Genomic DNA, 13,642 nt, shown 5'->3' with positions numbered 1-13,642 from the left:
GGGAAATACACACTTGACCTCATCCTCACCAACCTGCCTGCTGCAGATGCAACTGTCCATGATCGTATGAGTAGGAGTCACCACCACACAGTCATTGCGGAGACAAAGTCCCACCTTCACGTTGAGGACACCCTCCATCGTGTTGTATGGCACTACCACTGTGCTAAATGGGATAGATTTCAAACAGATCTAGCAACTCAAGACTGGGCATCCATGAGGTGCTGTGGGCCATCAGCAGCAGCAGAATTGTACTGGAACACAATCTGTAACCTCATGACCTGGCATATCCCCAACTCTACCATTACCATTCAAGCCAGGGGATCAATCCTGGTTCAATGAAGAGTGCAGGAGGGCATGCCAGGAGCAGCACCAAGCAAACCTAAAAATGAGGTGTCAACCTGGTGATGCTATAACACAGGACTACTTGCATGCCAAACAGCATAAGCAGTAAGTGATAGTTAGAGCTAAGCGATCCTAAAACCAAAGGATCAGATCTAAGCTCTGCAGTCCTGCCACATTCAGTCATGAATGGTGGTGGACAATTAAACAACTCACTGGAGGAGGTAGCTCCACAAATATCCCCATCCTCAATGATGGGGGAGCCCAGCACATCAGTGCAAAAGATAAGGCTGAAGCATTTGCAACAATCTTCAGCCAGAGGTGCCGAGTGGATGATCCAACTCAGCATCCTCTGGAGGTCCCCAGCATCACAGATGCCAGTCTTCAGCCAACTCGATTCACTCCACGTGACATCAAGAAATGGCTGAAGGCACTGGATACTGCAAAGGCTATGGGCCCTGACAACATTCCGGCAATAATACTGAAGACTTGCGCTTTAGAACTTGTTGCGCACCTAGTCATGCTGTTCCAGTACAGCTACAACACTGGCATCTACCCAGCTATGTGAAAAATTGCCCAGCTATGATCTGTACACAAAAAACAGGACAAATCCAACCTGGCAAATTACCGCTCCATCAGTCGACTCTCCATCATCAGTAAAGTAATGGAAGTGGTCATCAACAGTGCTATCAAGCAGCACTTGATTAGCATTAACCTGCTTACTGATGCCCAGTTTGGGTTCCACTAGGGCCACTCAGCTCCTGAACTCATCACAGCCTTGGTTCAAACATGGAAAAAAGAGCTGAACTCCCGAGGTGAGGTGAGAGTGACTGCCCTTAATATCAAGGCAGCATTTGACCGAGTGTGGCATCAAGGAGCCCTAGCAAAGCTGCAGTCAATGGAAATCAGGGGGAAATCTCTCCACTGGTTGGAGTCATACCTACCACAAAGGACAACGGTTGTGGTTGTTGGAGGTCAATCATCTTAGCTTCAGGACATCACTACAGGAATTTCTCAGGGTATTGTCCTCGGCCCAACCATCTTCAGCTGCTTCATCAATGGCCTTCCTTCCATCATAAGGTCAGAAGTGGGGGTGTTCACTGATGGTTGCACAATGTTCAGCACCATTTGCGACTCCTCAGACACTGAAGCAGTCATGTCCAAATGCACCAAGACCTGGACAATATCCAGGCTTGGGTTGACAAGCGGCAAGTCACATTCATGCCACATGGTCAGGCAATGACCATCTCCAACAAGAGAGAATCCAGCCATCACCTCTTGATGTTCAATGGCATTACCATCACTGAATCCCCCACTACCAACATCCTGGGGGTTACCATTGACCAGAAACTGAAGTGGACGAGCCATATAAATACTTTGGCTATAAGAGCAGGTTAGAGGCTAGGAATCATGCAACGAGTAACTCACTTCCTGACTCCCCAAAGCCTGTCCACCATCTACAGGGCACAAGCCAGGACTGTGATGGAATACTCCCCACTTGCCTGGATGAGTGCAGCTCCTACAACACTGAAGAAACTGGACACCATCCAGGACAAAGCAGCCTTCTTGATTGGCACCACATCCACAAACATTCACTCCCTCCACCACCAATGCACAGTAGCAGCAGTGTGTAACATCTACAAGATGCACTGCAGGAATTCACCAAGGCTCCTTAAACACCACCTTCCAAACCCATGACCACTACCACCTAGAAGGACAAGGGCAGCAGATAGATGGGAACATCACCACCTGGAAGTTCCCCTCCAAGTCACTCACCATACTGACTTGGAAATATATCGCTGTTCCTTCACTGTTGCTGGGTCAAAATCCTGGGACTCCATCCCTAACAGCACTGTGGGTGTACCTACACCACATGGACTGCAGCGGTTCAAGAAGGCAGCTCATCACCACCTTCTCAAGGGCAACTAGGGATGGGCGATAAATGCTGGCCCAGCCAGCGAAGCCCACATCCTGTGAATGAAAAATGTCATCAAGGCGAATAAGACAGCACAGTGAGCAGGCTGTCTCGAATGCCAGTGCCAGTGAAGGGGGAGCACCTAAACATAGCACCCAAAAACGTAAGCATAAGGCACCTTAGGCACACCACAGGCTTCTCACTGGTGGTTTTCTGTTGCCCTGGTATTAGTTGATTATAATTCAGTATGCAGCTCAACACCTTTGAATGATGTTTCTTTTCTGTTTTGTTTTGTAAATTCATTAAATGCTTTAGTTGTGAACAAGGCTCAGGGTGCTTCCTTACTTCCATTAGAGGGCGGTAGTGAGAAGTGACTGAGAAGCATTCTGGGAAATGGCAGCGCAGTCGCCGCAACTCAGAAGGGGATCGAGGAGATGGACCCCTGCCCTCAATAGGAGGAAGAGCATCCAAGAGAGGGCGGTAGTGAGAAGTGACTGAGAAGCATTCTGGGAAATGGCAGCGCAGTCGCCGCAACTCAGAAGGGGATCGAGGAGATGGACCCCTGCCCTCAATAGGAGGAAGAGCATCCAAGAGAGGGTGGTAGTGAGAAGTGACTGAGAAGCATGCTGGGAGAAGTCAGCACAGACACCGTAGCTCAGAAGGGGATCGAGGAGGACCCACTATCAAAGAATGGAATAACCCCAGATATTACATTGCTGTAGTGTTTCCATCCCTTCCTCAAACCAAAGAAAAAAGAGAGAGAGAGAGAGGGAGAGACAGTACCTTCAGGAGTGCATCAGACCTGCGAGGGACACTCTTCCGAAAATAGATTTTAAAAAAAGCAGCTAATTGGTGAGTAAATTATGGTGAGGTTTTTTTTCAATCTATTAAATAATTCATTGCTTAATACTGAGGTAGGAGCTAAAACAAATAATAAAAAGTATAGAGTCGTACTGTACAAGTATAATTAGTCAAGAAACAAGGTTCCTAGCTAACATAAATAAGGCCCCGAGCTAGCGTATTTTTTTTAAGGGAGTAACTAGCTTAATCAAGGGGGACATCAAGGCAGGAGAACTCAGACCTGTGATATGCTCCTCCTGCAGGATGTGGGAAATGAGAGACGTTTCCAGCATCCCTGGTGACCACGTGTGCAGAAGGTGTGTCCAAATGCAGCTTCTGGCTAACCGGATTTCGGAGCTGGAGCTGCGGGTGGACTCATTGTGGAGCATCCACGATGCTGAGCAAGTTGTGGATAGCATGTTTAATGAGGTGATCATGCCATAGGTGAAGATTACACAGGCAGAAAAGGAATGGGTGACCATCAGGAACCATGAGATACTAAATGAAAACTTCTCATCAGTATTCACCAAAGAGAAGGACTTAGCGGTCTATTTGTCTAGGGAAGAGTGTGTAGATAGCCTGGATCATGTTGAGATCAAAAAAGAGGTGTTAGGCGTCCAGAAGAATATTAAGGTGGATAAGTCCCCAGGGCCAGATGGGATCTACCCCAGAGTACTGAGGGAGGCAAGGAAGGAGATTGCTGGGCCCTTGACAGAAATCCTTGCATCCTCATTGGCTGTGGGTGAGGTCCCAGAGGACTGGAGAATGGCCAATGTTGTTCCATTGTTTAAGAAGGGTAGCAGGGATAATCCAGGAAATTACAGGCCGGTGAGCCTTACATCAGTGGTAGGGAAATTATTGGAGAAGATTCTTCGTGACAGGATTTACTACTATTTGGAAGCAAATGGGCGTATTAGTGAGACGCAGCATGGTTTTGTGAAGGGGAGGTCATGTCTCACTAACTTGATCGAGTTTTTTGAGGAAGTGACAAAGATGATCGATGATGGAAGGGCAGTGGATGTTATATACATGGATTTCAATAAGGCCTTTGACAAGGTCCCTCATGGCAGACTGGTACAGAAGGTAACGTCCCACAGGGTCAGAGGTGAGCTGGCAAGATGGATACAGAATTGGCTTGGTCATAGAAGTCAGAGGGTAGCAGTGGAAGGGTGCTTTTCTGAATGGAGAGCTATGACTAGTGGAGTTCCACAGGGATCAGTGCCGGAACCTTTGCTGTTTCTAGTATACATAAATGATTTCGAGGAAAATGGAACTGGGCTAATTAGTAAGTTTGCAGACGACACTAAGGTCGAAGAAGTTGCAGATAGTGAAGAGGATTGTCAAAGATACAATGGGATATAGATCGGTTGGAGAATTGGGTGGAGAAACGGCAGATGGAGTTTAATCTGGACAAATGCGAGGTAATGCATTTTGGAAGGTCTAATACAGGCAGGAATTATATAGTAAATGGCAGAACCCTTAAGTGCATCAACGGGTAGAGGGCTCTGGGTGTACAGGTCCACAGGTCACTGAAAGTGGCAACGCAGGTGGATAAGGTAGTCAGGAAGGCATATGGCATGCTTGCCTTCATTGGCAGGGGTATTGAGTATAAAAGCTGGGAAGTCATGTTGCAGCTATATAGAACCTTGGTTAGGTCACACTTGGAATATTGCATGCAATTCTGATCGCCACATTACCAGAAGGATATGGAAGCATTGGAGAGGGTGCAGAGGAGATTTACCAGGGTGCTGCCTGGTCTGGAGGTTAGTAGCTATGAGGAGAGGTTGGAGAAACTCGGATTGTTCTCACTAGAGCGACGGAGATTGAGGGGCGACTTGATAGAAGTTTACAAAATTATGAGTGGCATGGACAGAGTAGATAGTCAGAAGCTTTTTCCCAGGGTGGAAGAGTCAATTACTAGGGGACATTGATTTAAGGTAAGAGGAGACAACTATAGAGGAGATGTGCAGGGCAAGTTTTTTACGTAGAGGGTAGAGGGTGTCTGGAACTGGCTGCCAGTGGAGGTGGTGGAAGTAGGTACGATAGTGGTGTTTAACAGGCAGCTTGACAAATACATGAATAGGATGGGAATCGAGGGATACGGACCCCGGAAGTGCAAAATGTTTTAGTTGAGGGGCAATGTGATCGGCGCAGGCTTGGAGGGCCGAAGGGCCTGTCCCTGTGCTGTACTTTTCTTTGTTCTTTGTTCTTTGTTCTAGTAAAAGACTCAGGAAGGTAGCGCAGGAGTCCCCTGTGGTCATCCCCCTCTCTAACAGAGATACCACTTTGGATACTGTTGGGAGGGATGGCCGCTCAGGGGAAAGCAGCCACAGTAAAATTTACAACGTGTCCAGCAAGGGAAATTGACTTCAATGCAAGGAGTATTACAAACAAGGTAGATGAGTTAAGGGCACAGGTAGACACATGGCAGCAGGATGTCATTGTTATAATGGAGACCTGGCTAAAGGAGGGACAAAACTGGCAACTTAATATCCCTGGTTATAGAGTCTTCATATACGATAGAGTAGGAGATAAAAAAGGAGGGGGGGGTTTAATACTAATGGTTAAAGAATCAATTCCAGTTGTGAGAAGGGATGATATACTAAATGGGTCAACAAACGAGGCTTTATGGATTGAGCTTAGAAATAAAAAAGGGGCAGTCACACTACTGGGAATATACTGCAGACCCCCAAATAGTGAAAGGAAGATAGACGAACAAATACGTTGGCAAATTTCTGCTTGTAAGAACAAGAGGGCAATAATAGTAGGAGACTTCAGCTATCCTAATATCAACTGGGATTCAAACAATGTAAGGGGCACTGAGGGAGAAAAATTCATGCAGTGTGTCCAGGAAAAAAATTTTTAACCAGTTAGTGACAAACCCAATGAAAGGAGATGCAATTGTAGACCTAGTCTTGAGGAACGAGGAAGGGCAAGTGGGTGAAGTGACAGTTGGCGACCATATCGGGGACAGTGATCACAATTCAGTTAGATTTAGCCTTACCATGGAAAAGGACGGAGATAAGGCAGAAGTAAAAGTCTTGAACTGGGGGAAGGCAAATTTTGCAGAAATGAGAAGGGACTTGGCTGAGGTGGACTGCACAGCACTGCTGGAGGATAAAACAGTAAAAAACCAGTGGGAAGCACTAAAAAACAAGATCCTAATTGTACAAAGTAGACATGCCCCCTACAAAAATAAGAGTCATACTGCCAAATCTAGACCTCCATGGTTGTCGTGAAGAATACAGGGGAAGATCAAACAGAAAAAGAAAGCGTATGATAGGCACAAAGAACTAAGCACAGCAGATAACCTAGACGAATATAGGAAGTGCAGGGACGAAGTAAAAAAGGAAACAAGGAAATTAAAGAGAGGGCATGAAAAAAGATTAGCAAGTAAAGTTAAAGATAACCCAAAGATGTTTTACCAATACATTAATGCTAAAAGGTTAGTTAAGGAAAGAGTAGGACCTATCAGAGATGAAGATGGAAACTTGTGTGTAGATGCAGTGGCTGTGGAAAGGGTTTTGAATGAATATTTTGTCTCTGTGTTTACAAAGGAAATGGAGGATGTAGATATAGTAGTCCAGGAGGAACACTGCGAGATATTGGACGGGATAGTCACAAAGAGAGAGGAAGTACTCGAAGGGTTGAAATCCATGAAAGTTGATAAGTCACCAGGGTCAGATGGATTGTTTCCGAGGCTGCTGAAGGAAGTCAGACAGGAGATAGCAGATGCTTTGAGGATGATTTTCCAATCTTCACTAGATACAGGGGAGGTACCGGAGGACTGGAGAAATGCAAATGTAATTCTATTGTTTAAAAAGGGATCAAAGGAAATAGCAAACAATTATAGGCCAGTTAGTCTTACATTGGTGGTGAGCAAATTAGTAGAATCAATCCTGAGAGATAGAATTAACTGTCATGTGGAAAGGCATGGAGTAGTCAGGGATGGTCAGCATGGATTTGTTAAAGGAAGGTCTTGCCTCACAAATTTGATTGAATTCTTTGAGGAAGTGACAAGAAGGGTTGATGAAGGTAGTGCTGTAGATGTTGTGTACATGGATTTTAGCAAGGCATTTGACAAGGTCCCACATGGCAGATTAGTCAGGAATGTGAAAGCCCATGGGATTCAGGCTAATGTGACAAACTGGATAAAACTGGCTTTGAAACAAGAAACAAAGGGTAATGGTCGATGGATGCCCTTGTGAATGGAAAGTTATCTCAAGTGGCATTCCACAGGTCTCAGTGTTGGGACCCTTGCTATTTGTGTTATATTTTAACAATTTGGATGTGAACGTGGGGTACACGATTGGTAAATTTGCAGATGACACAAAGATTGGCCGAGTAATGGATAGTGTAGAGGATAGCCATAATCTCCAAAATGATATGGAGTGGGCGGTAAAGTGGCAGATGGATTTTAACATAGAGAAGTGTGAGGTCATACATTTAGGGAGGTCAAACAGTTACAGGGATTACACAATAAATGGGAATATATTAAGAGGGGCAGATGAAGTGAGAGATCTTGACGTACAAGTACACAGGTCCCTGAATGCAGCAGCTCAAGTAGACAAGGTTGTAAAGAAGGCATATGGAATGCTCTCCTTCATTGGCAGAGGTTTGGAATATCAAAGTAAGGATAAAATGTTGGAATTGTTTAAAACACTGGTGAGGCCACAACTGGAGTATTATTTGCAGTTCTGGTCACCATGTTACAGGAAGGACGTAATAGCTCTGGAGAGAGTGCAGAGGAGTTTTGCAAGAATGTTACCAGGGTTAGAAAAGTGTAGCTACGAAGAGAGATTGAATAGGTTGGGATTATTTTCCTTAGAACAAAGAAGGCTGAGAGGTGACTTGATTGAGGTGTGCAAAATTATGAGGGGAATAGATAGAGTGGACAGGATAAAATTGTTTCCCTTGGTGGCGAATTCTAGAACCGGGGACACAGATTCAAGATAAGTGGCAGAAGATGAAGGGGGGACATGAGGAAGAACTTTTTTACGCAGAGGGTAGTGGGTGTCTGGAATTTGCTGCCCAAGTCGGTGGTAGAGGCAGAAACTCTAAACTCTTTTAAAAAGTACCTGGATCTGCACCTAAAGTGCTGTAAGCGGCAGGGCTATGGAAGGTGCAGGGGTGGGATTAGAAAGGGCACCTGGGTGTCCTAGGTCTGGCATGGACAAGACGGGCCTCCTTTTGTGCTGTAATTTTTCTATGGTTCTATGGTTCTGCAGGTGGACGGGAACCCATGATGTTATGAGTGACTTGTTTGTCATTGAGCTTTACTGACAAGGCACATAGTTAATGCTCCTAAGCAGGCAGATGTCGATCTCACGTATCGAGTATGGACCCTGCAGCCCTGGCATGTTGGAGGTCCATCTGTGGTGAGCTAGCTGAAAGTTCGTTGGATTAAAGACTCCCGGGTGTCGCTGCCTCCCTGGAGGCTGCCTGGGTCAGCATCTATCCCTTCAGCATTCTGCTGAATGTGCTCGTCCTCGGACTCACTACTGGACTCACCGTGTGCAGCCAGAGCATTTGTGTCTATATCTTCTCCCTCCACTGCGTCCCTCTTTCCAGTGCCAGATTGTGGAGAGCACAGCATGCAACCACTATCAGCAGCACATGATCTGGGGGGTATTACAGTGCGCCCCCTGAACAGTCCAGGCATTGGAAGTGCATCTTGAGAAGACCAGTGGTTCTCTCTACCACAGCCCTTGTGGAGGCGTGGCTCCTATTGTACCACTGCTCAGCCTCTGTTCTTGGGTGGCAGAGAGGCAACATGAGCCACCTTTTGAAGGGATAGCCCTTATCACCCAGCAGCCATCCATCCAGCCGGGCTGGAGCACTGATGGGCCTCAGCACCTGGGAGCGTCTGAGGACGTATGCATCGTGGGAGCTGCCTGGGTACCTTGCACATACTTGCAGAATCTGTATCCAATGGTCACACACTATCTGCAAGGACATGGAGTGGAATCCCTTCCTGTTGACGAAGGCACCCGGCTCAGCCGCTGGTGCCTTGATGGCCACACGTGTGCAGTCTTTGGCACCCTGGACCAGGGGGATCCCAGCCATCGCTGCAAAGCCTCTGGCTCATTCTGCCTGGCTGGCCTCGTCCCAGCGGTAGTAAATGAAAGTCAATGCACGTCTGAACAGAGCGTCTGTCATCAGCTTGACACAACTGTGGACTGCTGACTGGGAGACTCTGCAAAGATCACCCACCGACCGCTGGAAAGACCCAGAGGCATAGAAGTTGAGGGCAGCCGTGACCTTCAGCGCTACTGGCATGGGGTGCCCATCCGCACAGTTGGAGCTGATCTCAGGGCCAATCACCTGACAAATGGAGGTCACTGTCTCCCTTGAGAGATGGAGCCTCCTTTGGCACTGCACCTCAGACATATTGAGGTAGCTGCATCGCCACCTGTATACCCTGGTAGCAGGATAGTGGTGTCTTCTGTGGCCCCTTCTGCCTTGCACTTCCTGTTGGCCTTGCATCCCTTGTGCCTGCACCTCTCCTCCCAAAGGTGGCTCCCCTGGAGGCTGAATATGGACTCCTGGCCTCCCCCCCACTTCTGGCCCTCTCTTCCTCCTTAGAGGAGGTGCCTCCAGTGGAGAGCACAACTTTCATTCCCATGGTAAAGGAAGGCTGCCTGAAACCAACAAGGCCCCAAGAATGATGTTTGCTCCAGAGGCCTGACCAGAAGCCTCTTATTCCTGTCCAAGCAGCTGTGAAGAGATTTGAAGTTCTCCTGTTCACACAAGCAAGTATCACCCGCGAGCCCACTCACCCCTCTTATCCCACCTGTGGATGAGGTTTTTAAAATTGTGGCCCACTTGCCTGTTGCGTCCATGTGATACTCTGAAGATCGCACGGGCTCTGAAAAATCTCCATCTAATAATGGCTTAATGGCCTTAAGTAGCCCGTTAATTAATGCAGGCGCACATCGGAGTTCCTAGCACTCCTGCCCATCGAAATATCGTGCGTGATGGCATATGGTGACATTGAGACGCATGCCTGATGTCACCGCGCATCATTTTACGTGTCGGTGTGTTGAGCACGCTGATGTTAAAATTCTGGCCTTGGAAATATTGAGCCTGAACTTCCTCAGAGTGGCAATAAGCATCGAATTCCCACTCCATGCCCAATTACTTACCTCAATTTTTCTTCAATCCTATCTCGTCCGACTTTCTGAGTCAGGCTGGGTGAGATCCAGGCAGTGTAGCGTGTTCCTGGGGCCCAGCGTCAAACTGCTGGTGAGTTGAAGTCAAGTTGGCCACCCCCATCTTACTTACAGCAGTAGCTGCTATAAACCAGGTAAGTTTAAAGGTCCAGTGAAATTTAAATGTCCTTGACAGGCCAGGGAGAAGGTAATTGTCTAAGGTAAGTGGATAGGATTTGGGTGGTGGTGGGGGATTGGAGGTTGTGCAGGATCAGAAGTTGGGGTGTATTAGTAGTTATTCAGATACCAGGGGTCGGTGGCTGGTGAAATCACAGATCAAGAGATCAGGGGTCAGAGGTCAGGGGGTTGGAGGTCAAGGGAAGGTGTTGGGCTTTGGGCCTCGAGGTGGGTCTCAGGCCCACTGGGGGGGTTGCTGGAGGAGATCCGTGCGGGTGGGGGGATTCCCCCTGGGGAGTGGTAATGACAGACTGCTAGGGCGGTCAGGGGTCTCGGGGTATTCCCGTGCTGGGGTAGTTGGGGATTGGGAGGAGATCCATTGGGGGCCGGGGATGTGGGAGTAGTTCCATGCGTGGGATAATCGGGGGCTGGGTGGAGACCCCTAGGAGTTCGGGGTGTGGGGGGAGTCCTGTAGGGTGTCGGCCTGGGTCTGTCTAATGCTTACCCATTGGAAGTGCAAACCTTACCTGTGAATTTCTGAAGAGTATTCGCCAGCACACCTTTGGGGTAACCCCCAATCTGGCACTGGGGAGCTCAGAAGTTAAAGCCCCTAGTAAAAAATGAAGAAGATAGTAACAGACATCAGGATGACAGACTGGTGAAATGGGCACAAGTACCAGACGAAATTTAACACACAGAAGTGTGAAATCATTCATTTGATAGGGAAAATGAACCAAAAGTTACAATTTTAAAGGGGATGCAGAGACAGAGAGGCCTGAGCTGCTCAGAGAAGGCTGTTAAAAGCAGCATATAGCATCCTTAACTTTATTAAGAGAAAAGTAGAGTACCAAAGTGAAGAAGTTGTGCTAAGCCATTATAAAACTCAGCTTAGATTGCAGCTGAAGTATTGTGTCCATATCTGGGCACCTACACTTTAGGAAGGATGTCAAGGTCTTATAGAGGGTGCAGAAGAGATTGACTAGAATGGTACCAGGGATGAGGGACTTCAATCATGTGGAGAAATAGTATCTTTCATGTGTAATGGTATCTTTCAGCTTCATTTACAGGCTTTGCAAGTTCTCCCACTACATCCACCCCCTCCCCTCCCCCAACCACCACGCCAACCACTAATAGTTCAGCTGCATGGAGCCAGTCCACGTTATGTTAAAGTTATGTTAAAGATTCGACTCTAAATTCAGGAATCAGACCATCAATTCTTGAGGTTTTACGTTAAACCAAAGGAAATATTTTAATAATTTCGACATGTTAAAAATATATATACACATGGCTACAAATTACTACTATCATAACTTTTAACAAATTCCCAAACTAATCTCCATTAAGGCAACAGCAACCTATAGACTTAACCAGATATCAGGCAAAGCATTTACACCTTATGAATTCAGAATGAGGTTCTTTCACTTTGGTTGCTGTGGAGCCAGTTGGAGGCTTGCAGCTGCCTTTTGATCTTACATTGCCTCTGCTCTGCACACCCAAAAACTACTGAAGTTATACCTACCAGCCCCATTGAATGTTAATTCTTATTGTATCAACGACCTCTTTGAACTCCACCTTTTAACAATGAAACTCCTTTCATAGCACCAATTTTATTAGTAATATAAACATATGGCTTAGTAGCTACTAGAAAGGCATCACGTTTTCACCCCACTTCTTGAATGTTTTATTCAAAAATTGCAAATGCACGCTATCTCTCTTACATATCAAAACTATTACCCATTAAAGCACTCAGGCTAGCTGGCTTTAATCCAATTAAGACACGCCCACAGGCTAAGCCTCTATTTTAAAAGAAAAATATTTTCCAAAATATTATATACACCAATAGCTTCATGACACTTATTCCACCGCAGATCTGTTTTCATTATTCTGAGTGGAGACAGGAGTGTGATCATAGGTTACATACAAGATAACTCGTGAAATATTGGTAAGGATGACTGAAATGAGTTTGAAGAATAAACTTGTTAAGAGATGAACTCCAATTGATAGAAGCCAAGAACAGTTAGAAAACAATTTTACTGAATCTCACAGCTGGGGATATAGGGAACAAAACTTCTCTCTGAGAATACCGTTGTAGTGAATTTGTGCTATACTTGCAAAAAAAATTCAGTAGCTGAGATTTAGTCTAAAAATCTTTAATTATCTATATTTTGTCACATTCTCAACATTACCTAGATATTTCTAGCTATGTAGTAATATTGCATTTTTACAGAATCAATCTTTGAAATGAGCAGCAAGCAGCACATTTTTCCCAGACGTAAAATATATTGAACTTTCCTGCCAATAGTGCAGTGAGTGTTAGAGAGTATATGCAGCTCTCCTCATGAGGACAATCTGCAAATGGCAAAATATTTAAGAACTGCAATTACATATTAATGGAAGAGGACTAGCTATTCTTAAAGAAAATGGCAGACACTAAGTTCAATCTCATTTTATATCCCACAGAGCATCTCACTTATTCAAAACTGATCCCAATCCATTTCTTGCCTGGTACCCTCTTTATTTTTAATTCTAGCCTATTGACACTTTTTTTTAGCATACTGTCCTTTCACCCCTGGAACAATGGAAACTCTATGAAATAAATAGGGTTAGTTGTTGAAAAAGAATCACACAAATGTGTAAAGTTGTGCACTTTAAGGGCTGAATCTTTGGCTCGGCAGCGGGGGTGGGGCCTGCTCCCAGAGGCGTAAAATGACGCTGGGTGACTTCAGGTGTGCGTCCTGACGTCACCATGCATCATTTAGGGGAGACGTGGGCAGGCGCCCCCGATCCAGTCCGCACCGCCATTTTACGTGGCAGGCCAATTAAGGCCTGTTCAGTGTGACATGCACCCGGAAGCACTGTGCGCTCCCTGTGCGGGAGGGGGAGGGGTTCCCTGAGTTAGGAGTGCGCTCTTTCGCGCATGTGTGCAAAAGAGCGCAGAAATCTCCCTAAGGCACAGAGGTGCCTTAGAGTAAGTTTTAAAAATCTTAATAAAGGAAGAAAGATTTAAGCCATGTCCCCTCATGTGATGAGCTGGGTCATGTCAATGAACTTTAATGAAGAAATTTATTTAATTTATAAAGCCTTTTAAATGCAAAGGTTGCCTGTGTTGGACGGGCAGCTTTCTCAATAGGCTTAATTAGTTAATTAATGACCTTAACAGGTCTTTGACAGTTTGGCAGGCACGCAGCTGACTTGGCTGCATGCCTGCTGAACTGAAAAT

Source organism: Carcharodon carcharias, chromosome 8 (assembly GCF_017639515.1).
Source record: "Carcharodon carcharias isolate sCarCar2 chromosome 8, sCarCar2.pri, whole genome shotgun sequence".
Lineage (NCBI taxonomy): Eukaryota > Metazoa > Chordata > Chondrichthyes > Lamniformes > Lamnidae > Carcharodon > Carcharodon carcharias.
Note: the sequence above shows the minus strand (reverse complement) of the source record.